This window comes from Lissotriton vulgaris, chromosome 1_1 (genome assembly GCF_964263255.1).
Source record: "Lissotriton vulgaris chromosome 1_1, aLisVul1.2, whole genome shotgun sequence".
In the NCBI taxonomy this organism is placed as follows: domain Eukaryota; kingdom Metazoa; phylum Chordata; class Amphibia; order Caudata; family Salamandridae; genus Lissotriton; species Lissotriton vulgaris.
Window position 1 is genome coordinate 963,706,573 of NC_141685.1, and position 25,298 is coordinate 963,731,870.

Sequence of the window (25,298 nt, forward strand, 5' to 3'; positions counted from 1 at the left end):
TGGAAATTAACCAGAACTATAACGATACCAACAACAACAACAATAATATAACTTTTATGCTTAAATTACGCAAACATTTAGCTAATCTGCTAAAGGGGGGAGTCGCCATTTCTTTTGATAATTTATTCACCCATCCGTAGCCTCTCTATTCTCCATTACAATGTGTTTCTTGCTGAAATTAACCAGAACTATAACCATAACAACAACAACAACAATAATATAACTTTAATGTCCAAATTACGCAAAGATTTAGCTAATCTGCTAAAGGGGGGAGTAGCCATTTCTTTTGATAATTTATTTATCCATCCGTAGCCTCTCTAATCTCCATTACAATGTGTTTCTTGCTGTCGCTAGCTGATGAAAAAACTAAAGTGATAACTTCCTCATCCTTATTTTGTCTTTCTTTGTTCCTTAAGATGTTATCTGTGTCAACCTCTTCCGAGAATGCTGATGCGTTAGGGATTTCCTTGTGTTTCTTAATAGCATTGGCGTCTGCACACTTCTTTGTCAATTCTGTTTATATGATAACTGCTTCATAAACAGACGATATCTTTGTTTAGTCATTAGTGTTAAGTGTGTCTGAAACTACAGTGCCGTTCTGTTTTTCTTTCTTCAGGCTCTACAGAGTTTTGTGTGTTGTTCTTTTGAGCGACAATTATTCCAGAGGTTTCAGGTTCACTTGTTTTGTCCTGCAGTGAGTTAACAGCTTTAGAGACTTCATGTTTATTTGCTATGTACTGCTGTGCGTCAACTGCTTCCGAGACGTCAGCCTCATTTGTAATGTTTGACTAGATCCTGGACCTGCCCGGCCGCGCCCAAAATGGCTCCGGTGTAAATGGGACTCGTAACTGCTTGTTGTGTACTGATTGTCCAACCTTGATATCACGAGATACGTATGCAGTTGTGAAGCACATGGCGGAGGCTCGTCTGCTGTAGTGGGGCGCCCCTTTATCGTTTCAGTTGCCATTCCGCCCGCTTTTGCTACACTGTGCCTTTTCCGCCATTCAGCTGTTTACCGCCCGCTCTTACGGCTACAGCGTCTCGCTCACCATGTAGTTGAGTTGCTCCCACTCTTGCGGTGCAGCGATAGGCGGCTGCCACAGGACTCTTAAAATGGCGGTCGGCTCTTCGGATTTGGGCCTGGTCCAGTAAAATGGCCCTGGGACACTTTGGAACTCGGACGCTTGTCTGCCAGGGCTTGGGTCCCATTCTCGAAAGCGTCCCCTCAGCCTTGAAGATTCTACAAAAGTCTTGGGGGACCTCGACTCCCGCAGGCTTCCGGTGGGGAGCGGCTGCCATGATTGCTTGCGGAATGGCCACGACGGAGCTACGAGATGGTGGTGCTCTCATGGTGATGCCAGCTTCAGTCTGAAACATCCAGAAACAAGGTGGGGCTTTCATCGTTTGGGAAAAAAAATGTTTTAATCCAATGAAAAGTGTTATTTTTAGGTCACATGACCTAGTCTTACATCATTAGGAAAACAAAAGTAAAATGAACCAATGAAAAGTTTTATTAACATGTCACATGACCTGTTATGCTTACGTTACGCGCTGCGCGGCGTGCTCTGGATCGTTTCCGGGAAGCTGCGTCTTGCACACCGGAGCACTTCCGGGTGCGCTAACGCGGCGCGTCATATGACGCATTACGCGACAACACAGGTCCAGAATATAGTCAAAATGTCTCCACCAACCAGCGGTCGGAATACAACCGCTTTCAGCACTCCAAAAAGTTCGGTTAAATCTTAAGAGCGGGAGCAACTCAACTACATGGTGAGCGAGACGCTGTAGTCGCAAGAGCGGGCGGTAAACAGCTGAATGGCGGAAGAGGCACAGAGTACCAAAAGCGGGCGGAATGGCAACTAAAATGGTAAAGGGGCGCCCCACTACAGCGTGTCTTCAGGTCAAACGGATTGTGGGACAAGGTCCAGAATGGAAGAGTCATCAAAAGGCAAAAAATTCCGTCGGACCCCGGGAGCCGGCCGCCTATGTCGGGGGCGATCTCAGGCCACACCAGGGCAACACGACTTGGGGAGGGGGCAGGAGCCAAGCGCCCCCTCTCAGTCCGCGCCATCTCACCGCCCCTCGGGGGCCTCCGTCAAACGGTTTAGGGAGGCACCGTATCACATTGTTTTCCAATGCAGTCAGGTCCACAAACGGACCCCACTTACTTTGAATAGTGAAGCTGCAGCAGGTGCAAATAAGGTTTAAACAGTGTTACAAGCGCTGCTTAGAACTCTGAAGTATGGCACTCAACATCCAGGACTTATGCCATTTGTGTAAGGCAGTGACATCGAAGCAACTCAGGGACCAAAAGCATGAACGAACACTCACGTATGAAAATCTTATTTGGGGAAGGGGCAGGATCCAAACGCCCCCTCCCAGTTCGCGCCACTACACCGTATGTAGAAAATCTGAAGCCATCGTTCTACAAACTCTCAACGCTTGCTATCAGTGCATGAGTTTCATGCTCGATCGATTGAGCTAGCCGGATCGGGCAACAAAAAGTATAAAATAGTTATGTAAATAGTTATTTAATAAAATGTTTTACCCTGTTTCTTTGCTGGTGTGTTGTCTATATTTATAATATTTGCATAGAGTTTGTCGTTATTTTGGGCGGGGTGGGTGGCGGAGTCGAGCTGTCTTGCAGCCCTCATGGTGTGGAGCTCAGTTCATTTCACTATTTTCGTATTTCTCATGAAGGGTTGTTCCTAATGTTTGTATTTTACCGAGGTCAAAAAGAGATCGAATTAGTGGTCTACTGATTTTGCTCGATTACTTTTATTTTTTTACACGATTTTTCACTATCTGCAAGGACTAAACAGAGTATTGCGACTTTGTGCTTGTTTGTAAATAGAGAATGATCCAAAGAGAACCAATTCTAAAACAGTAAATGCTTGGATAACAATCAATCAAATGGAGAGACAAGCAGGTACGACGGATTACAACGGGGGTAAAGGTCTGCGTTAACTAACGTTCACTATCTGCAAAGAGAGAGTACTACTAAGAGAAAAGAGGGGAGGGGGGGGCAGCGTTCAAAGCACATCAGCGTGCATAAACACGAAAACGTTTTTACCTATCACGTACTTGACATTTGACAGCTTTTGATATTTGCTATTAAAAAACCATTGAAATTCACAGAAAAAACCATAGGTTATAGTCCATATATAGTTAGGAATTTGCATTTACAAAACCTTGAAAATTCAATGAAAAAACCATTGGTTATAGAACATATATAGTTAGGAATTTGCATTTACAAAACCTTATTTTACTCGCATAAAACCATTGAAATTCCATATATAGTTAGATGCGCTAACTATATATCGCGCACCCGCAATCCACTGCTGATGATGTCACATATTACATCATTCATGACATGGTCAGTGACATCACTGATGACATCACTGATGACAACTCAAATGACATCACTGACAACATCACAGATGACATCATTCATGTGTTAATACGATGAACCTCTACAGACTCTGATATAACCTTAGATACACTCAGTGAAAACAGACACTCACAGATTGTCACTCATCCATGGAGTTACTCATACACCTAGACAGTCATGCAAAGAATCAATCACACCTCCAATTCCTCAACTATACAGTTATACACACCTTACTTATTGAAACATATTCTAACACATATTTACTCTCTTATACAATCACTGATACAAGTTTTCAATGATCCATGCAGCCACTCACACATTCACTGGCTCTTAAACACAGTAATTTATATATGTCAACTCTCGCATGTACTGTGTTTTACATATGTACTTACTTTGACATGTAGCATTGAGATATCCAATCACTCACCAATACACTCATGCACACAGTCAACCACCCATACAGCTGTTTCCACATGCAGTTTTGAACCCATACATCTAGTGAATCAGCTGTTCACACATCTATGCACAGAGTCACACACCTCCCAGCCACTCACACACATACTCAGTCTCCCATACAAATACTTGGGCAACCAATCAATAACCCATATAGTTACTCATATAGCTACTGATCAACACATGCAGCAGTTTACAGAACAACAGATATAATGATGCACAAATTAATACAGTTTAATCACTAACCCATGCACTCAGTGAGACACATTTAACCACTCCCTCATACAATCAGTCATGCACCTACTAAATCCTTCATCCAGACATTTATACATCCACTCATTCTTCAATATGTAAGACATATTTTAACTTTAAAGAAACATACAGTCACTGGATGTTGTCATCAGTGATGTCATTTGAGTTGTCATCAGTGATGTCATCAGTGATGTCACTGACCATGTCATGAATGATGTAATATGTGACATCATCAGCAGTGGATTGCGGGTGCGCGATATATAGTTAGCGCATCTAACTATATATGGAATTTCAATGGTTTTATGCAAGTAAAATAAGGTTTTGTAAATGCAAATTCCTAACTATATATGTTCTATAACCAATGGTTTTTTCATTGAATATATATATATATAAATATATATATATATATATATATATATATATATATATATTCAATGAAAAAACCATTGGTTTTAGGCCATATATAGTTAGGGATTTGCATTTACAAAACCTTATTTTACTCGCATAAAACCATTGAAATTCCATATATAGTTAGATGCGCTAACTATATATTGCGCACCCGCAATCCACTGCTGATGATGTCACATATTACATCATTCATGACATGGTTAGTGACATCACTGATGACATCACTGATGACATCTCAAATGACATCACTGATAAAATCACTGATAACATCTCATTTGACATGACTGATCACATCACTGATGATATCATTCATGTGATAATACCATGAACCTCTTCAGACTCTAATATAACCTTAGATACACTCAGTATAAACAGACACTCACAGACTGTCACTCATCCATGGAGTTACTCACACACCTAGTCAGTCATGCCAAAAATCAATCACACCTCCATTTTCTCAACTATACAGTTATACACACCTTACTTATTCAAACATATACTAACACATATTTACTTTACTTTCTTATACAATCCCTGATACATGTTCACAATGATTCATACAGCCACTCACACATTCACTGGCTCTTATGCACAGTTATTTATATATGTCAACTGTCACATGTACTGTGTTTTACATATGTACTTACTTTGACATGTAGCACTCAGATACCCATTCACTCACTAATACACTCATGCACAGTCAACCGCCCATACAGCTGTTTCCACATGCACTTTTGAACCCATACATATAGTGAATGAACTACTCACACATCTATGTACAGAGTCACACACATCCCAGCCACCCATACACACACACTCAGTTTCCCATACAAATACTTGGGCAACCAATCAATAACCCATATAGTTACTCATATAGCTACTTATCAACACATGCAACAGTTTACAGAACAACAGATATAATGATGCACAAATTAAGACAGTTTAGTCACTAACCCATGCACTCAGTGAGACACATTTAATCACTCACTCATACAGTCAGTCATGCACCTACTAAATCCTTCATCCAGACACTTATACATCCACTCATTCTTCAATATGTAAGACATATTTTAACTTTACAGAAACATACAGTCACTGGATGTTGTCTTCAGTGATGTCATCAGTGATGTCACTAACCATGTCATGAATGATGTAATATGTGACATCATCAGCAGTGGATTGCGGGTGCGCGATATATAGTTAGCGCATCTAACTATATATGGAATTTCAATGGTTTTATGCGAGTAAAATAAGGTTTTGTAAATGCAAATCCCTAACTATATATGGCCTAAAACCAATGGTTTTTTCATTGAATTTTAAAGGTTTTGGAAATGCAAATTCCTAACTATATATGGTCTATAACCTATGGTTTTTTCATTGAATTTCAATGGTTTTTTAAAAGCTAATATCTGTAGCTGTAAAATGTATTCTCCTTTAAATCTTGAAATATATTTTTCATGTACTTTAGATAATTTTTTAAAAACATTTTTTTTGTTTCGCTCCCAGTCCGCGAACCGGTCTGCTTCCCGTTAGCTCAATTGAAAGCCGCGGCTTAGTACGCGAACCGGTAAACGTTCCTTTAGCGTAACTGTTACGTTCGCATGACGTTTTGCGTTATCGCGTAATACGTCATTGGACGCGCCAAGTTAGCGGACCCGGAAGCGGTCCGGAAAGCGGAGCAAAGCGCGAAACGTAAATACAACAGGTCATGTGACTCGATAATAACACTTTTCATTGGTTCATTTCACTTTTGGTTTCCTAATGATGTAATACTTGGTCATGTGATGTAAAATTAACACTTTTCATTGGTTTAGAATTTTTCCTTCTCCCAAATGATGAAAACCCCTCCTTCTTTCCTCACTCTGACTTTCATCTTGGTGAGAGAAAGACCCCTTTTGATTCTTCAGCAATGGCTTCAATGGTTGCTTCAGCCAGTGTGCCCCCACCACCTCCTCCACCTCCTCATGGGAAGAAAAGACCACATACTTCAATAATTATAGAAGAGGAGGAAAATCAAGAAGAGGAGGAAGAAGAAGAAATTCCTGAGTTTTTGCCAGAGGAGCCCAGGAGATATAACAGGAAAGAAAATTACATCTGGCAATTTTTTAAATTTCCAGCTGACCAAAAAAAAGTCAATGCAAGATACGTCTTTTGCCGTATTTGCGGCGATCGTCTTTCCAGGGGCACGGATAAAAAATACAGCTATGGGAATTATACAATGCACAGGCACATAGGTCGGTGGCACCCTAACAATTACAGCAATGCCCAGCTTCGCGACCAACAACAAAATCCCCCAGAAATGTCGAGAAGATCCGTTGTTCAGGAGGTATCGGGACCGGAGGCGAGGGAGATGATCCCGAACATCCAAATCACCATGGGGGAAGTGAAGCAAGTCTGTGTGTGGTGCAACCAGACACTTTGCTTCCGCGAAAGTAGCATTATCCTTATAATGAGAGCCATCAACAATCATGTGTGCCCAAAACGACCCAAGAAATAAATTCTTCTTTATTTCGTTGCTCCTGTTGAGCCCTTTTCACTGAATCATTTTTGTTTCCCCCCTACCCCCCAAAAAATAAAAAAAAATACAAAATGTTCAGAAAAAAACAAAAAAATATAAAAAATGTTCAAAATAAATAAATAAATAAATAAAACAACAAAAACAAAAAAAAGTTCTTTTCAGAACTACCTCCCCATTATTAAAAAAAATTGGTAGAATTCTTTGAACTCTGCCAAGCTCTATTTCTATTAGTTCGCTCCCAGTTCGCACTCCGGTACGCGAACTTTGAGCGAACCAAAAAATTTTTTTTTAAAAAAAGAACAGTAAATATAAGGAAAGGAAACAGACAGTTATGTTACAAAAAAGACAGCTATAGGGAGTAAAGAAAAGATACTGTTACCCGCAATTCACTTCTGATCATGTCATATATTACATAATTTTTGACATGGTCAGTGACATCATCAGCAGTGGATTGCGAGTAACAGTTTTTTTTGTTCACTTCCTATAGCTGTCTTTCTTGTAACATAAATGTCTTTTCCTATCCTTATACTTACTGTTCTTGTTTTAAAAAATTTTGGAGATCATTCAGAAACAGTAACATTAATAGAGACAGAATTAGTGAATAATAATGACGAAGTATGAGAAGAGAGGGAGTGAGAAAAATACTGGAAGGAGTAGAAAAATTAAGTAATAGAGAAAGGAATGGGAGAAGTAGCAAACACAGGAAAGTAAAGATTAAAGAAATGAAGCAGTAGAACTAATAGATGTTAAATGTGATAGATTAAATGATTGATTGAGGGTGACGATAAGGTGTGTCCTCTCTAAAAGTTTGTTTAAGGTGAACCGTACTCTGGGTTGCATATCAAATTTATGCTTGTTGAAGAATACAGAGGAGATAATAGAGGTGAAGACCTACCATTGTAGTAAAACATGCCCACCTATTACATCATTCATAACATAGTCATTGACATCATCAGCAGTGGAATGCGGGTTATAAAAGTAGAAAACATTTACCTTATAATTCTTGATAACTTTTAAAGAAAATTTTTCATATATTCAATCTGTAAATGAGAGAACAAACATTTCCAAAAATATTAAAACATGTATTTAAAAATTAGAAAAAAGAAGGGAAAAGGTTCAAGAAGAAACAGTTTTTAAACAACTTTGACACTTACAGAAACCTCTACTTCTCTACGACCCGTACACAATCCTAAAGATATTTATTTTAAACAAACAGTATCTTCATGCTGATGAAATGAGGCCTATTTTGAAACATGATGCTTCTTTTGCATTGCTTATGTCTCACAATAGTGATGCAATAACAGCGCAAAAGAGATGTAAAACCATCATAAAATTGTGTCTAACATTTTAAATGATTGTTTCAGGATGCAAATAAGATGTGTGCTTTCAAGAGCTTTCTTAGAGGTGAGGCCTATTTCTTTTTTTCCAAAAAAACAGTACCCAAAAGTAAAGCACTGTAAGCATTAAAATTGACACTTACAAAAGACTCACTTTTTCCATATCTACCTCACATTTCTAAATGTATATCATAAGTACAAAAAGCAGAACATTAATTATACATGTTAAATGGTTTATTTTTGCTGTTCTCAGAATGTATCAAATTTCACTTATATCAGTGATTTGAAGGTATTCATCATGTAACAGCGGGGAAAAAAAAACACAATCAAAATGATTGTGTTTAAAAAACCCATACAACATAAGAATTCTGAATTCAAAACTCCTTAAAATTAACTTACTTTCAATAACGTCAAAGGATCTCCTATGAACAGCATCCACTCTGTTGTGCTATAAATATTTTCAGCCCGGCACTTTCTGAAAGAAAACCTCCATCATTTCGAAAAACATGTTACATACAAAAAAAGACTTCTCACATTCTATCACATGTTTCCACTAGGCCAAATCATGTTGCAGCGAGTCGCAAATCTTGTAATCCTTCAAATCAAATCCCGTCATTTTCTATTTTCGCATCTTTCAAAAAGAAAACATTTGAGAATATTTTCACAATCCTGGACTACTAATATCTTACTCTTCTTTGTCACTCATATTCTCCTTTTCCTATGACACTGATACTGCTTACTATGAAGCAGACTTACTTGCATCAGGTTTATATAGTTGGATTTTATAATTGACATTATAATTAAAAGTTTTGGACCAATAATCTAGACAGCATTGCAGACTTACATTCCCTCTACTTGATGAACAATTTCCAATTCCTCACAGGAAATCCCAAAAAACTTTCTTTAAAATTTTGGTTTTAAAAACACCAGGTAAGAATTTTTAAGGTCAAACGGCAATTTTTTTTTGAAAGTTACAACAGAATCATTGCAGAATGACCAGCCGTTTCGAGACTTTAAGTAAGCTGTATAATGTCCTGATGTTGTTGAAGGACCATCGTGATAGATAATTGCTACAGTTACAAAAGTCCTCCCTGATATTGACAGCTGAGAAGCCACAACATTTTTTATTAAAGTTGACAATTTTGATCCATCAGGCTTACATCGTTGGATCATTAAAATGACATACTGGCCATATCTACGTATAAATAATGTTGACATCATATCACATTTACATTGGCTACACTCCATGTTGTGATCCGCTGCATTTACTAGCTTATTAAAGGACACTGATTTACTGTCTGGCAAAGTTAAATATATAAATCTTTCTGAGTCTACACTAGTAGTACTTGATACCATACAGTTCTCGCAGTCATGCTGCCATTGATAAGAAAGCCCAAACAGGTGATCTACATCTACACCCTCATCTTGCAATATATCAAGCATATACATTAAAAACTCCTGACAATCTTGCTGATTATTTTCAGAGAAGTCTGTTTGACCTGAACATTCATCTAACAGATAACGAACTTCAGACACACTTTCTACTTTTGTTCGATCAGTGCTACATTTCTCGAAAACAGAATTCAACAAACAGCATAAAATTTGTTCTGAATTCAACAGAATCTGTTCTTTTAAACTCTCTAGTGAAAAGAGAACATTAACCACTACATTTGCATAGCAGTTGACACCAGAACGGTTTTCAAATTGAAAACCGATAACATCTTCAACAGAATCCACTTTCTTTCTGCTAACAATTTTCGGTTCATTGACTTTCAGTCATTTTGCAACAACCTCCCTACTATTACTGCTATTTCTACGTTTCCGGCCTACCACACGTTTCTCAAACAAAGGATATTGAGGCAAATGTGGCGCATACTCTCTTCTTAACCTATTGTATTCCTTAACACAATCTAGATCCGCACAAATGTTTGTGACATCACAGTCAATCAAGTACAATCCGGATAAAGTTCTAACTCGTGACAATGCCACATATGCCATACCCTCCTTGAACACAGAACTGCCAATATTCACCAATGCACTGTCTACACTTAAACCTTGCGATTTATGGATTGTCACCGCATATGCCAAGCAAACAGGAAACTGTTTACGGCGAACATATAAGTCTTTAACAAGCAAAAACCTAGCAGAACAACGACCAATTTGCTGTACTTCCTCAATGCCATCAAATTTAATTCTTAAAAATTCTATTCCATCTCTATTTCTGTATTTCTCAAAATCAACAACATTACCCATTGATCCATTTACCAGACCTCTTTCTACATGTAAATTCCTTCTCAAAATGATTCGGCAATTTAAACACACATTCAAAGTCTTTCCAAAACCCGCTGTTTTAGATATAGTCTTCTCCAATGAATCCAATTTTGATTTCAAATTGTCTGACAAAATAATTGTTGATCCCATATGCTCTAATTTGTCGATAGCTTCAAGTTTCACAATCTCTTGCTTTTCTAAATTCAACATTTTGTTGTTGAAGATGGCACATTCTGCAAGAGTTGGCATCAAACATATCCCGGATTTCTTCTCAGTAATTTTCTTAAAAATATTCTCAGGCACAATCTCTTGTTTGGGATATAAATTTGACAGTAATCGTGCATTTAAAGCTTCTTTCCCATCAGCGACGGCTCGTGGAGGGAGTTACGGTGGGGCAGGAGGGCGGGGAGGGGGAGGGGCAGGGCGGAGGTTGCTAAAAACCGGCATATGGATAATTGCAGGTAAGTAAACAATTTAATTAATAAAACGAATTTCGTAGCTCGCACTGCATTGCATTTTGCGATGCAAGGCGCACTACGAAATTCGTTTTATTAATTAAATTGTTTACTTACCTGCAATTATCCATATGCCGGTTTTTAGCAACCTCCACCCTGCCCCTCCCCCTCCCCACCCTCCTGCCCCACCGTAACTCCCTCCACGAGCCGTCGCTGTTTCCCATGCTCGGTCACTTTTCCAATTCTAATAGCTTGTAGAATATTCTTGTAATCTTCATCCTTTGCTTGACGCATATTTTCATGCAGTTCAGCATAATTGAAGTTTAACCATATATTGACGTTGCCAATGCTCCCTAGGCACTTCCTGGTATCTTCATGCGTGAGTATTTTGAACACAGGTTGACCTTTTACTGGTGTCAGCTGCAGAAGATCTCCGAAAACAATGATGTGTTTGCCACCAAATAACACATCATATTCAGTTTTAAGTACTTCTTGCATTCTCAAATGCACAAAGGCAAGCATGACATTGGAAACCATGCTTACTTCATCAATTATAAGTAGTTTCATTTTCCTCAAGACTCTTGAAACTTCACAGCAAGCATCCCCAGATAACTTGTTGTATTGTAATTTGTTGTCATGCTCCACCGGCAGCATCAGTAGACGATGCAAAGTAATACCTTTAATGTTATCTGCTGCCAGTCCAGTAGGAGCGGTGACAACACAAGACAGCGATGACTCAGTCCTTTCCTGCAAATAACAAGAGATTGCTCTAATGAGGAAACTTTTTCCAGTTCCCGCTTCTCCACTCACGTACAGTCGGACAGGCTTCAACGATGTACATGAGCACTCGTTCTTCTCATGACTTAATCCGTGCTCAATTTCCTTGGTAACTTCATCATATATTTTCCTCTGCTCAACGTTGAGTTGTTTTTCCAAGTCTTCTAAGTTAACTGAATCCTCCTGAGCATGTGCGATGGCTCTTTCTACTTCATTCATAGCAGTGGCAGCTTCATTTTCGATAATAGGTCCTCCAAGTGGATCTTGACTCAATGAAACAGAACTCTGACTGTCCTGAGAACTGTCTCTGGCAATCTCGGCTGCAATCGTTGCTTCCTGCTCAATTTCCAAAGTTAGCATTTCTTGATATTTAGAAAAAGCAGGATATTCTATGGACTCCTTGGCTGCATTGAAAGAGTCTTCCTAACAGAGGAAATCTCCAAGCAGTTCCTCTTCTGCACGCCAAGGCTTGAAAAGTTGCAAAAGTGCTAAATAAAAAAACTCCTTTTTTTCTGGAGATTCACCACTCAATTTTCGATGGTTTACTAATTGGCATTTTCTTTGCTTGACCAGGCATCCCTCACTTCCAATTACAGCATACACTCCTTTCTCAATATCTTCTTTGATGTTCCTCTTGAATATATAATTTTGGAGAACCTCATATAGACAAACATTCTCAAGGTGACTGCTTCGATTTGGATAATATGTATCCAACATGTTGGTCTTCAAAATGTCGGTACTGTTTGGTTCCTTTTCTGCCAAATACTCAATTTCCCGGACAGGTTTTAGAACTCGATTTCGCGTTGCAGCAAGACCAAGACTCGCCCAAACGAGACTCCTGGATTTGGCATAGAGACTTGCTGAAGACAATCGATCAGAACATTCGTAAGCTCCGATTTCTCGATGCGACAACATCTTCAGACTGAAACTGTACAACTTCTTGCTGAGGCTCTTTTCATGGGAAATGTCCTCCCACATATCCTTCAGTTCGGTCTTTTCTTTTTTGGTGATGTAAGATGTCACATACCGAGCCACAGCCATACAGTTGTCAGCCACAAACTGTATATCCATGTTAGCATTCCACATGGACAAAATCACTGGGTTGTAGTCATTGATGTACTTGGACTCTTCGTTCCTTTTCAAATTGTATGTATTCTTGGGTGATTTCCTCGTCACATTATGTCGCAGCGAAGACATCAAACTGTTCACTCTTCCTTTAGAAATCACCGGTCGTGGAAAGTTGAAACGACATTTGGTGTAGAACTTGTCCTTGTTTCTGAATTTACGACGACAGTACTTTCCACAACGATGGCTTTGGAAACGTAGAACTTGTTCTCTTAGACTTTTCTTCTCCGTTGCGTTTGGAACAGCACACGTAGAATACTGTTCTATGAAATTCATCACTAAGTCATCCGGATCTGTTCCAAATTTAGGTGCATCCTTGATCCACAACAACATATGTATATGAGGGGCACCTCTTGCTTGGTACTCCTTTCTCCAGAAGAAATCCAACACCTCTCCAAGAGGTGGATTCTTTTTATTTGTGATGAAAGACATCATAGCTTCAAATCTATGATTGAAGTACCTGCATACATTCACTGGATCCAAAGAACACAGTTCTCCAGGTGTCTTGAATTCAATGTTTTCAATATTTCCATTTGCCTCTCGTAGAAATTCAAGTAAGTCTTCCCAGCCATACTCGGCACAGCTCAGAGTGAGGAACCATGTTGGAGTTCCTAAGTTCCTCAGCATACATTTTAAATCACCATGACGACGGTACCAGTACTCATTAGTACCACGCTGACACGCCATGAGATTAATTAAGTGAGAATCCAAAATACTGTCTTGGACATTGACTTTATGCATAAAGTCACTTGCCGAGATGTTTCGCATCTGTATACCACTTTTTAAAATGTGGTTCACTGCATATGACAGTCCTGACAGATCGCTTTCAAACAAGAGATGAAACAAATAGGGAATGCATTGCCGAAACCTAGGATCTTCTGCATACAATCGTAAAGTCCGGTATTCAGACGCAGGAATTTGATGAGGTCGCTCATCATATCTTCCTCCTTGACCTGTGGGAAATAGCTGTGGGAAACACCGAGCTTCCAAACTTTCCTCCCAAACACTAATGGGACTCCCTTTGGCTTGTTTCATTTGAAACAACTCAATTGCATTCCCCATGACTTCCTTGGAATGCAAAGGATGAACACTATAATGTTCATATATTTCTTCACTATTAGACACCTCTACTTTCTCAATTTGGCCAGCACACAAAACGCTATCCTCTTCATCACTTACTTCCTCTTCTGCAACATATACATTCTTATAGTACTTATTATTTTTCTTCAAATACAAAGTTGCATTTTTCACTTTCCTAACATCCACTAAATCTTGCCATATTTTCTTATTCTTTGTCGGAACCCCATTAACCAAGATAACCAGAGGTTCCTCTTCCACTTTCTCAACTCCAATTGTATTAATGTTTTTGTTCAAATCTAGAGGCAAATAAACAACTCTTCCCTTTAATCCTCTCTGTAAATCTGCTGGAGGCAACTTCCCTGTCTTTGGCTCCATTCTTACAATAGCCTGAAAGGGATGGATACTTTGAATCAAAATAGATTCATAAGTATTTAAATCCTTCAATTCTGAAGGAATCTCAACCAATTCCAGATTATTATGAACCGCCCTAGCAGGCATCTGGTTTTGATTTAATTTATTACAACAATAAGTACACACACGTTGGTCCACTCCCAAATCAAAACAATTTTCTACCATCAAGTATGTGGCAAAATCCTTCCATTCACTATTATTTTCCCTTTCACTTTTTGCATATAAATCCACTAACTTAGTCTGATTCTTATAATAAGTGCGTCGACAACATACACAAGTGAAATTAGGCCTCTCACTTGATTTCATCTGAAACGTGGCAATTTCCTTTTGAAAATAATCTGTACTGGAAACCTGTACATTATCTTCAACATTACCCTCTACTTCAGGGTCAATTTGAACATTCTCATCTTTACTACCAAAGTAACAAAACTCAATTTCTTCACAAATATTCTTCACATCTATTTCAGAACCATGCAAAAGAGCAGCACATAATTGTTTAAGCATAATTGCTGGACTCTTAGCATAATACAACATTCTCACTAATTTTCTCACTTTATTATGATGCACTGCTAGCATCCTGAAATGATGAAAAACACTCTGGCATACTCTCCTGGAAAGACAAGCCAGTGAATGACCACGCAAACCTGTCATTTGTCTCACTCTGCAAGGATCTAAATCTTGCAACAACTTCATTTTCTTCTTCAAACTTTTCTTATTAAATGTCCGTATAAAATCACAAAGCAAATTGATGGAAACCTGTCGCACATTGCAAATAGAACTACACTTCCAAATGTACACAGGACCCTTAGGACGTCTTCCTAAAACCTCATCACTTAGCGCCTCTTCTGTCTCTGTTGTCACAAGTTGTTCTTTTTCAACTGGACAACCATCCTTCACTTCATAAGCTCGACCACTGGTGTCAACTGCAAACACCAAATCATTATCCTGAAAATAACTCTCCTCATTAAAAAATGCCTCACAACTTGAACTATGCATCCATTCTCCGGAAAAAACTTCACAAAAGTTAGTACGATTTACTACTCTCTTCCATCTACTTTTTGTTTTGAAATCAGAAATTACCTTGCTTAGTTTCCTAATTCTATTGATTACCAAAATAAACAACTTTCGCTTAATTTCAAAAGCATGATCAATAATTTTCTCTACATTTTTCTTCTTCTTATAAAATGCCGCTTTCTGTTGGCCTTTTTTTAAATATTTTTCAATAAATTAACTATTATCCTGTTACGGAACATTCGATTTCGAATGTCCCTAAACTGTTGTTTCCTTCTACTATCATGCACAGAGTTATCTCTTCCTCTACCAGTAACATTTGTGATGGGTCTCTCCTTTCCATTTAAATTACTTTTCTTTTTGTGGACTGAAACATTTTTTTGAGAAAAACTTTTTTTACTACAAATATTTCTTAAGAATGATTTCGTGCTCTTACCCGGACCTTTCTTGGTGTTTTGACAAGTATTTGGGGAAGAGGACTGCTGCAATAAAACATCATCCTGCTGTCTTTGACATTTTCTAGCCTTTCTTACTCTATTTTTTGTAGGCATTTTCCAAACTATGAAAGAATCTGCAGTTGAATCTGTGGAAAAATATAATATAAAATGTTATTAACCACTATTACCAAACAGTAAATAAATAACAGTCATCTAAAACTTAATGCCCTACTAATTATTTAACATAGCAAATGTTTTCCACCAGCAATGCATCACAAAAATGACACTCAATGGTACAAAACAGGCATACAACAATCATAAATCACTCCCTAATATTTTAAATGATTAATTCAGGATGACGATAAGATGTAGCCTATCTAAAGATTTGTTTAGGCCCAGATCTTTAGACTGGGGTGAATGTGTGTCATTGATCCACATTCAGTCCATCACCTGTTTTGTTTATTTGAGGTGAGGCCAACACATGGTTGCAGATAAGATTTTCACTGAAAAAAACCAAGGTAAAAAAACATGTGAAGGCCTACCAATGAAGTAAATCATTAAATGAAAACCAATACATTTCTGGAAATATGCACTGCTAGTGCTTCATAAGTTGTTTTGGGTCATATTTATAAGGCATTTGAGTGTCTATTATGCTATTTTACGTTCTTCATAGTGCAAATTTCTTGTAAATACGCTCCCACCTGCGGTTGGCAAATTTAGATTTTGATTATGGGAGTTACATAGGCATGTTAATAATTTCCCAAAAATGGTGTATGACCCCAAACAACCTTTGAAGCAAATGCTCTTAGCCATGTTATCCACCTCCCATTGGATAACATGGCTAAGTACTGCTCGCAAATGCGAAAAAAACGGCCGCAATGCATGAATATCGCAGAAAAGTCAGCGATATTCATGCATTTTCCAGCAAATGCTCTTAGCCATGTTATCCACTTCCTATTAAATAACATGGCTAAGAACTGCTCAGGGCCCCATGAGGAACGCTTTCCATTTAAAAAGGGAAAAATAACATCAAAGACACTAAAATGCCTTCTAAATATGACCCCAAACAACCTATGAAGCTCTAACAGTACATATCCAGAAATTTAATTGATTTCAAAATTCGTTTTTAAACACAGCATATAAATCAATTGTATACCTGCATTCATGAAGAAATGACAAAAAATGTCCTTGAGACACATGAAAGTGTTTTCTGGAATGCCCTAGCACCATTTTTGGGACACTATTAACATGGCTAGGTAACTCCCATAATCAAAATCTAAATTTGCCAAGCGCAAGTGGGAGCGTATTTACAAGACACTTGCCCCATGAGGAACGCTTTCCATTTAAAAAGGTAAACATAACATCAAAGACACTAAAATGCCTTCTAAATATGACCCCAAACAACCTATGAAGCTCTAACAGTACATATCAAGAAATGTAATTGTTTATCACAAATGCGATTAAAAACGGCCGCAATGCATGAATATCGCTGAAAAGTCAACGATATTCATGCATTATCCAGCAAATGCTCTTAGCCATGTTATCCACCTCCCATTGGATAACATGGCTAAGAACTGCTCGCAAATGCGGAAAAAAACAACCGCAATGCATGAATATCGCTGAAAAGTCAGCGATATTCATGCATTTTCCAGCAAATGCTCTTAGCCATGTTATCCACCTCCCATTGGATAACATGGCTAAGAACTGCTCGCAAATGCGAAAAAAAACGGCCGCAATGCATGAATATCGCTGAAAAGTCAGCGATATTCATGCATTTTCCAGCAAATGCTCTTAGCCATGTTATCCACTTCCCATTAAATAACATGGCTAAGAACTGCTCAGGGCCCCATGAGGAACGCTTTCCATTTAAAAAGGTAAACATAACATCAAAGACACTAAAATGCCTTCTAAATATGACCCCAAACAACCTATGAAGCTCTAACAGTACATATCCAGAAATTTAATTGATTTCAAAATTCGTTTTTAAACACAGCATATAAATCAATTGTATACCTGCATTCATGAAGAAATGACTAAAAATGTCCTTGAGACACATGAAAGTGTTTTCTGGAATGCCCTAGCACCATTTTAGGGACACTATTAACATGGCTAGGTAACTCCCATAATCAAAATCTAAATTTGCCAAGCACAAGTGGGAGCGTATTTACAAGACACTTGCCCCATGAGGAACGCTTTCCATTTAAAAAGGTAAACATAACATCAAAGACACTAAAATGCCTTCTAAATATGACCCCAAACAACCTATGAAGCTCTAACAGTACATACCAAGAAATGTAATTGATATGAAAATTCGTTTTTAAACACAGCATATAAATCAATTGTATACCTGCATTCAAGAGGAAAGGACTGAAAATGTCCTAGAGACACAGAAAAGCGTTTTCTTGAATGCCCTACCACCATTGTTTGGACATTATTAACATGGCTATGTAACTCCCATAATCAAAATCTAAATTTGCAAAGCACAAGTGGGAGCGTATTTACAAGACACTTGCCCCATGAGGAACACTTTACATTTTAAAAGGAAAACATAACATCAAAGACACTCAAATGCCTTATAAATATGGCCCAAAACAACCTATGAAGCTCTAGCAGTACATATCCAGAAATGTAATTGATTTCTAAAATCGTTTTTAAAAACAACATATCTGTTTCAGCTTACATAACAGACCATGGAATGGGCTCCATGTACCACAATAACTTGTGTTACTGCATGCCAGAATGCTACACCGAATATGCAATTACAATTTCTCAAAGAAACTAATTCTATTAGTATATCACTAGAGACAAAACCACATTTTAAAAACACAGCTTTCTTCATCATTTTCTCCTTAAATCATACTATTCTCTATCTAAATTAAATAAATCTTTTCTCACCTTAGCAAATATTTTTTGAGTTTTGAAAACAGTCTCAGAAATACACCAAATTGTCTTCAGCAGAAGAAAAAGGATGCACTCCAAAGGCTGCAGCTATTGAAAGCACAGAAATACAGATATTCATTTCACATATCTCTCATATTAGCCAATCATAACTCTTCCCTCACTTTTTTCAAATCAAAACCCTTCCCCCCTCTGCCCTCTCTGCCTTTTTTCCATAGCAACCACCTCCTGGAAGACCTCTCATGTTTGCAAATTCACACAACAATGTTTCAATTGAACTCTGAACGCTCAGTGCACCTGCGTATCCAGTGCAATCTTTCATTAAATGTTTCTTCCTTGACCATTCAAATTACATGTTTCAAAGAACACATCCATGCACCCTAACTTTCTGTTTTCAGAAATGGAAATGCACCAATCACTGCTAATGATTCATTAGCATTGCAAATCCACACTTTTTTTACTCCTACTGTTTCAACTGCCCTTTCATTACCACACTTCATCTGACTGCAGAACAACCTTCTCCCACCATGTTTAAGGTCTGGATTGTTGGACATAGTTACATCCACTGGGCTCAAAGGTATGCTGAGAACAGAAATTTACCTAACCTCAATTTACAAGATGTGGAAATTAAGTGGTTGGGCCAAAGAGGATTAAAATGTCACCAATTGATACCATTGGTGAAAACCTTTATGCATTTGCCAAAACCTGACCTTTTAATAGTGCACCGTGGAGGTAATGATTTGGGCACTTTGACAGGAGTAGGTCTGGAAATGCTTTTAAAGGACACCTTTGAGCAATTAATGGCACTTTTTCCTCAAACTGCCTTGGTATATTCCAATATATGCCAAAGACAGAAATGGAGGTGGTCCAATCAATTTTGTCCACAAATTGAGAAAGCGAGGAAGCATGTAAACAAATCTGTTTCAGCTTTCATGAGAGACCATGGAATGGGCTCTCTGTACAACAATAACTTGTGTTACTACATGCAAGATATCTACAGAGGAGATGGAGTTCACTTCTCAGATGAGGGCAACAGAATTTTCATTCTGAATTTAAGACTGTGCATTGGTACCTACTTATAAGTACCTAAATGTACCATAAACCCAAAAGCTCTTCTCAGAGCTACTCTTCATCTGATCACACACTTTTATTATTTTTTTTCTAACTTTTTTTCTGTAATTTTCAACAAACTACGCTCAAAGAGCGCTATCCGGTACGCGAACTGGAAGCTAACCGCGCAAAATTTCAAAAAAAAAGTTTTTTCTTCGCACATATAGTCCTCCTCAGCCACCCTCAGAAAACGTAGGGGGGCAAAATACTTGTACCATGCCCCCTTCTACCCATTCAGAACATTATTTACCCTCCATTTTATACCTTGATTCGACCGAAACACAAAATGGTGGACTCCCGTTACGCTCCTAGTTCGCGGACCGGACCGCTTCCCGGGAAGCGGTCCAAAAAAAAGGTGGGAAAGTAATTTACAGAAAAACGACTAGAGACACTCTCACCAAATATACATTAGCTCATACTACATAACAATCCCTTCCATTCTCACAAATTTGATTGAAATTTCATTTAGCCATTTAGCCTGTAGACCTCTCCAAGTACCGTGAGGTAAATTACTTCACAAAACACATCTGAATTGTTGGAATTGACAACCAATGAAAATGTTACTTTCATTTTCTACTTTTATTACCTGACATTTGATTGGTTATATACCTTTATATATATAAAGGAAGAGAAGGAAACACAGCCATTTTGACTACTACTTCTTGTTGTACCTCACATTTCAATAGCTTCAAAAAACTTCAACTTCTTTGTGAAGGTAAGTTATAATTTTTAAAAATGAAATATATTGTGCACTATAACTTAATATAGTAGACTTTTTCTGCTAGATATACACTATCCCTCTGTAGTAGTAATGTATTTAGATAGACTTCTCTGTTATAGTTATGAATGGAGTAAGGCTTGTCTTGGTTAAATCACATACACTTTTTTATAGTCCTATATCCACTCTGATACTATACACTGCCAAAAGATAAATTCACTGATAAAAACTGCCTATCTAAAATTAATCCCAACAGTGCCCTATCTCTACTAATATATATTTTTTTAATCCAAATTTCAGGCAAAATGGAAGGCGAGCAGCAAGTTTCTTTTGAGATGGACCTGCAAGAAAGCAGCCAGGAATTGATTGAACAAATTGACATGGAATTTATGGATGAAAGCTTGGATAATGAACTGCTGCAATGTGTCCAAGCAGTAGATGTCCTCCTTGCAAATGAGGACATTTTACAACCTCACAGATTGCAAACAATATTTCAAGAAAATAATGACATTTCAGACACTGAAATGTTAGAAAGTTTAATAAATTATGAAAAACAATCAAAATAAAAAAAAAACTTTAAAAAAAAGAAAACAAAAAAAAAACAAGAAAAACAACAAACAATTAACATACAGTATTTGAAAAGTGTATCATTCTATTATCCTTATAGTACGCTGCCTAGAACGCTTTCCAGTTCGCGTACTAGGCGCTAACCACGCAAAAAAAAAAAAAAAAATTTTTGACCCTCCTGGGCCCTTTTAAAACCTCCACATAAAACCTAGGGGGTCAATGAGGATCTACTATGCCCCCTTATGGTAATTTCCCCCTTTGTATTGGCCTCCTCTTGTCTCTCGATCCTACCGAGAGACAAGATGGCGGCTGCACCGGACTGTTTAGAATGTTGACAGACACCAGAGAGCCAATCAGCTTTCCGTGCGCAAAGTTCCGATAAGCGAAAAGTACGCGAACCGGATCGCTGCCCGGAGCGCTGTTACAGATATATATCTTGATTTAAACGTTAATTTCTCAAAATCCACTGAAGCACATATATTGAGACCTAGCAAAGGCACATCGGGCTAACAGTCCCTACAATTTTGCCAAGTTTCGTGCAAATCCATTCAGCCGTTCGAGCTAAAAGTGAGTCCAAACGCCCTATGGAAAACTCAATGTTAAAAACGCGTTTTGGGACCCCCCTTTTTTCTCAGCCCCCCCTTGACGAAACCCCCCCAAATTTCCAGGAGCTGCTCAGAAACAAAATGTGCCATTTTCCTGAAAATTTCAGCCGATTCCGTCCACAAACGCCAAAGTTATAAGACATAGAATTTTCAGAAATCCCATAGGGAAAAAATCCTAACTATATATACCTACTGGCGACCACCAGTAGGTATATATATATATATATATATTACCTACTGGCGGTCGCCAGTAGGTATATATAGTTAGGATTTTTTCCCTATGGGATTTCTGAAAATTCTATGTCTAATAACTTTGGCGTTTGTGGACGGAATCGGCTGAAATTTTCAGGAAAATGGCACATTTTGTTTCTGAGCAGCTCCTGGAAATTTGGGGGGGTTTCGTCAAGGGGGGGCTGAGAAAAAAGGGGGGTCCCAAAACGCGTTTTTAACATTGAGTTTTCCATAGGGCGGTTGGACTCACTTTTAGCTCGAACGGCTGAATGGATTTGCACGAAACTTGGCAAAATTGTAGGGACTGTTAGCCCGATGTGCCTTTGCTAGGTCTCAATATATGTGCTTCAGTGGATTTTGAGAAATTAACGTTTAAATCAAGATATATATCTGTAACAGCGCTCCGGGCAGCGCTCCGGTTCGCGTACTTTTCGCTTATCGGAACTTTGCGAAGCGAAGCTGATTGGCTCTCCGGTGTCTGTCAACATTCTAAACAGTCCGGTGCGGCCGCCATCTTGTCTCTCGGTAGGATCGAGAGACAAGAGGAGGCCAAAACAAAGGGGGAAATTTTGATAAGGGGGCATAGTAGATCCTCCCTGACCCCCTAGGTTTTATGTGGAGGTTGTAAAAGGTCCCTGCAGGGCAAAAAAAAAAAAAAAAAAAAATTATTTATGCGTGGTGAGCGCCTAGTACGCGAACCGGGAAGCGTTCTGGGCAGCGTACTATAAGGATAAAAGAATGATAGACTTTTCTAATACTGTATGTTAATTATTTGTTGTTTTTGTTGTTTTTTTTTTGTTTTCTTTATTTTTTTTATTTTTTTTATTATGATTGTGTTTCATACTTTATTAAATTTTCTAACATTTCATTGTCAGAAATGTCATAATTTATTATAGGGTGTAATTTTTTTTCATTTTGAAGCAGGTTGTCCACTGCTTCAACACATTGTAGAAGTTCGTGGTCTCTACTTTCATCCATAAAGTCATCAATTTTGTCTTGGCTGCTCTCCTTCAGTTCAATTGAAAATGTAACTTGTTGTTCGCCTTCCATTTTGCCTGAAATTTTGAATAAAAAAATATATATTAGTAGAGATTGGGCACTGTTGGGATTAATTTTAGATAGGCAGTTTTTATCAGTGAATTTTTCTTTTGGCAGTGTATAGTATCAGAGTGGAAATATGACTATAAAAAAGTGTATGTAATTTAACGAAGAGAAGCCTAACTCCATTCATAAATATAACAGAGAAGTCTATCTAAATCCATAACTACTACAGAGGGATAGTGTATATGTATCAGAAAAAGTCTACCATATCAAGTTATAGTGCACAATATACTTCATTTTTAAAAATAACAACTTACCTTCAGAAACAAGTTGAAGTCTTAGGTAAGTATTGAAATGTGATGTACAACAAGAAGTAGTAGTCAAAATGGCTGTGTTTTCTTCTCTTCCTTTATATATATTCAGGTATATAACCAATCAAATATCAGGTAATAAAAGTAGAAAATGAAAGTAACATTTTTATTGGTTGTCAATTCCAACACTTCAGATGTGTTTTGTGAAGTAATTTACCTCAAGGTATTTAGAGAGGTCTACAGGCTTAATGGCTAAATGGAATTTCAATCAAATTTGTGAAAATGAAAGGGATTGTTATGTAGTATGAGCTAATCTATATTTGGTGAGAGTGTCTCCAGTCCTTTTTCTGTGAATTACTTTCCCACCTTTTTTTTGGGCCGCTTCCCGGGAAGCAGTTTAGTCCGCGAACTAGAAGCGTAACGGGAGTCCACCATTTTGTGTTTCGGTCGAATTAACATATAAAATGGAGGTTAAATAATGTTCAGAAAGGGTAGAAGGGGACACGGTACAAGTATTTTGACCCCCCAGGTTTTCTGAGGGTGGCTGAGGAGGACCATATGTGCGGAGAAAAAACATTTTTTAAATAATTTTGGGCGGTTAGCTTCCAGTTCGCGTACCGGGTAGCGCTCTTTGAGCGTAGTTTGTTGAAAATTACAGAAATAAGTTAGAGAAAAGTATTAATTGTGAGTGATCAGATGAAGGGTAGCTCTGAGAAGAGCTTTTGGGTTTATGGTACATTTAGGTACTTATAAGTAGGTACCAATGCACAGTCTTAAATTCAGAATGAAAATTCTGTTGCCCTCATCTGAGAAGTGAACTCCATCTCCTCTGTAGATATCTTGCATGTAGTAACGCAAGTTATTATTGTACAGGGAGCCCATTCCATGGTCTCTCATGAAAGCTGAAACATATTTGTTTACATGTTTCCTCGCTTTCTCAATTTGTGGACCAAATTGGTTGGACCACCTCCATTTCTGTCTTTGGCATATATTGGAATATACCAAGGCAGTTTGAGGAAAAAGTGCCATTAATTGCTCAAAGGTGTCCTTTAAAAGCATTTCCAGACCTACTCCTGTTAAAGTGCCCAAATCATTACCTTCACAATGCACTATTAACAGGTCAGGTTTTGGCAAATGCATAAAGGTTTTCACCAATGGTATCAATTGGTGACATTTTAATCCTCTTGGGCCCAACCATTTAATTTCCACATCTTGTAAATTGAGGTTGTGTAAATTTCTGTTGTCAGCATACCTTTGAGCCCAGTGGATGTAACTATGTCCAACAATCCAGACGTTAAACATGGTGGGAGAAGGTTGGGCTGCAGTCAGTTGAAGTGTGGTAATGAAAGGGCAGTTGAAACAGTAGGAGTTTGTAAAGAAAAAAAACGGTGGATTTCCAATGCTAATGATTCATTAGCAGTGATTGGTGCATTTCCATTTCTGAAAACAGAAAGTTAGGGTGCATGGATGTGTTCTTGAAAGATGTAATTTCAATGGTCAAGGAAGAAACTTTTAATGAAAGATTGCACTGGATACGCAGGTGCACTGAGAGTTCAGAGTTCAATTGAAACATTGTTGTGTGAATTTGCAAACATGAGAGGTCTTCCAGGAGGTCATTGCTATGGAAAAAAGGCAGAGAGGGCAGAGGGGGGAAGGGTTTTGATTTGAAAAAAGTGAGGGAAGAGTTATGATTGGCTAATATGAGAGATATGTGAAATGAATATCTGTATTTCTGTGCTTTCAATAGCTGCAGCCTCTGGAGTGCATCCTTTTTCTTCTGCTGAAGACAATTTGGTGTATTTCTGAGACTGTTTTTAAAATCCAAAAAGTATTTGCTAAGGTGAGAAAAGATTTATTTATTTTAGATAGAGAATAGAATGATTTAAGGAGA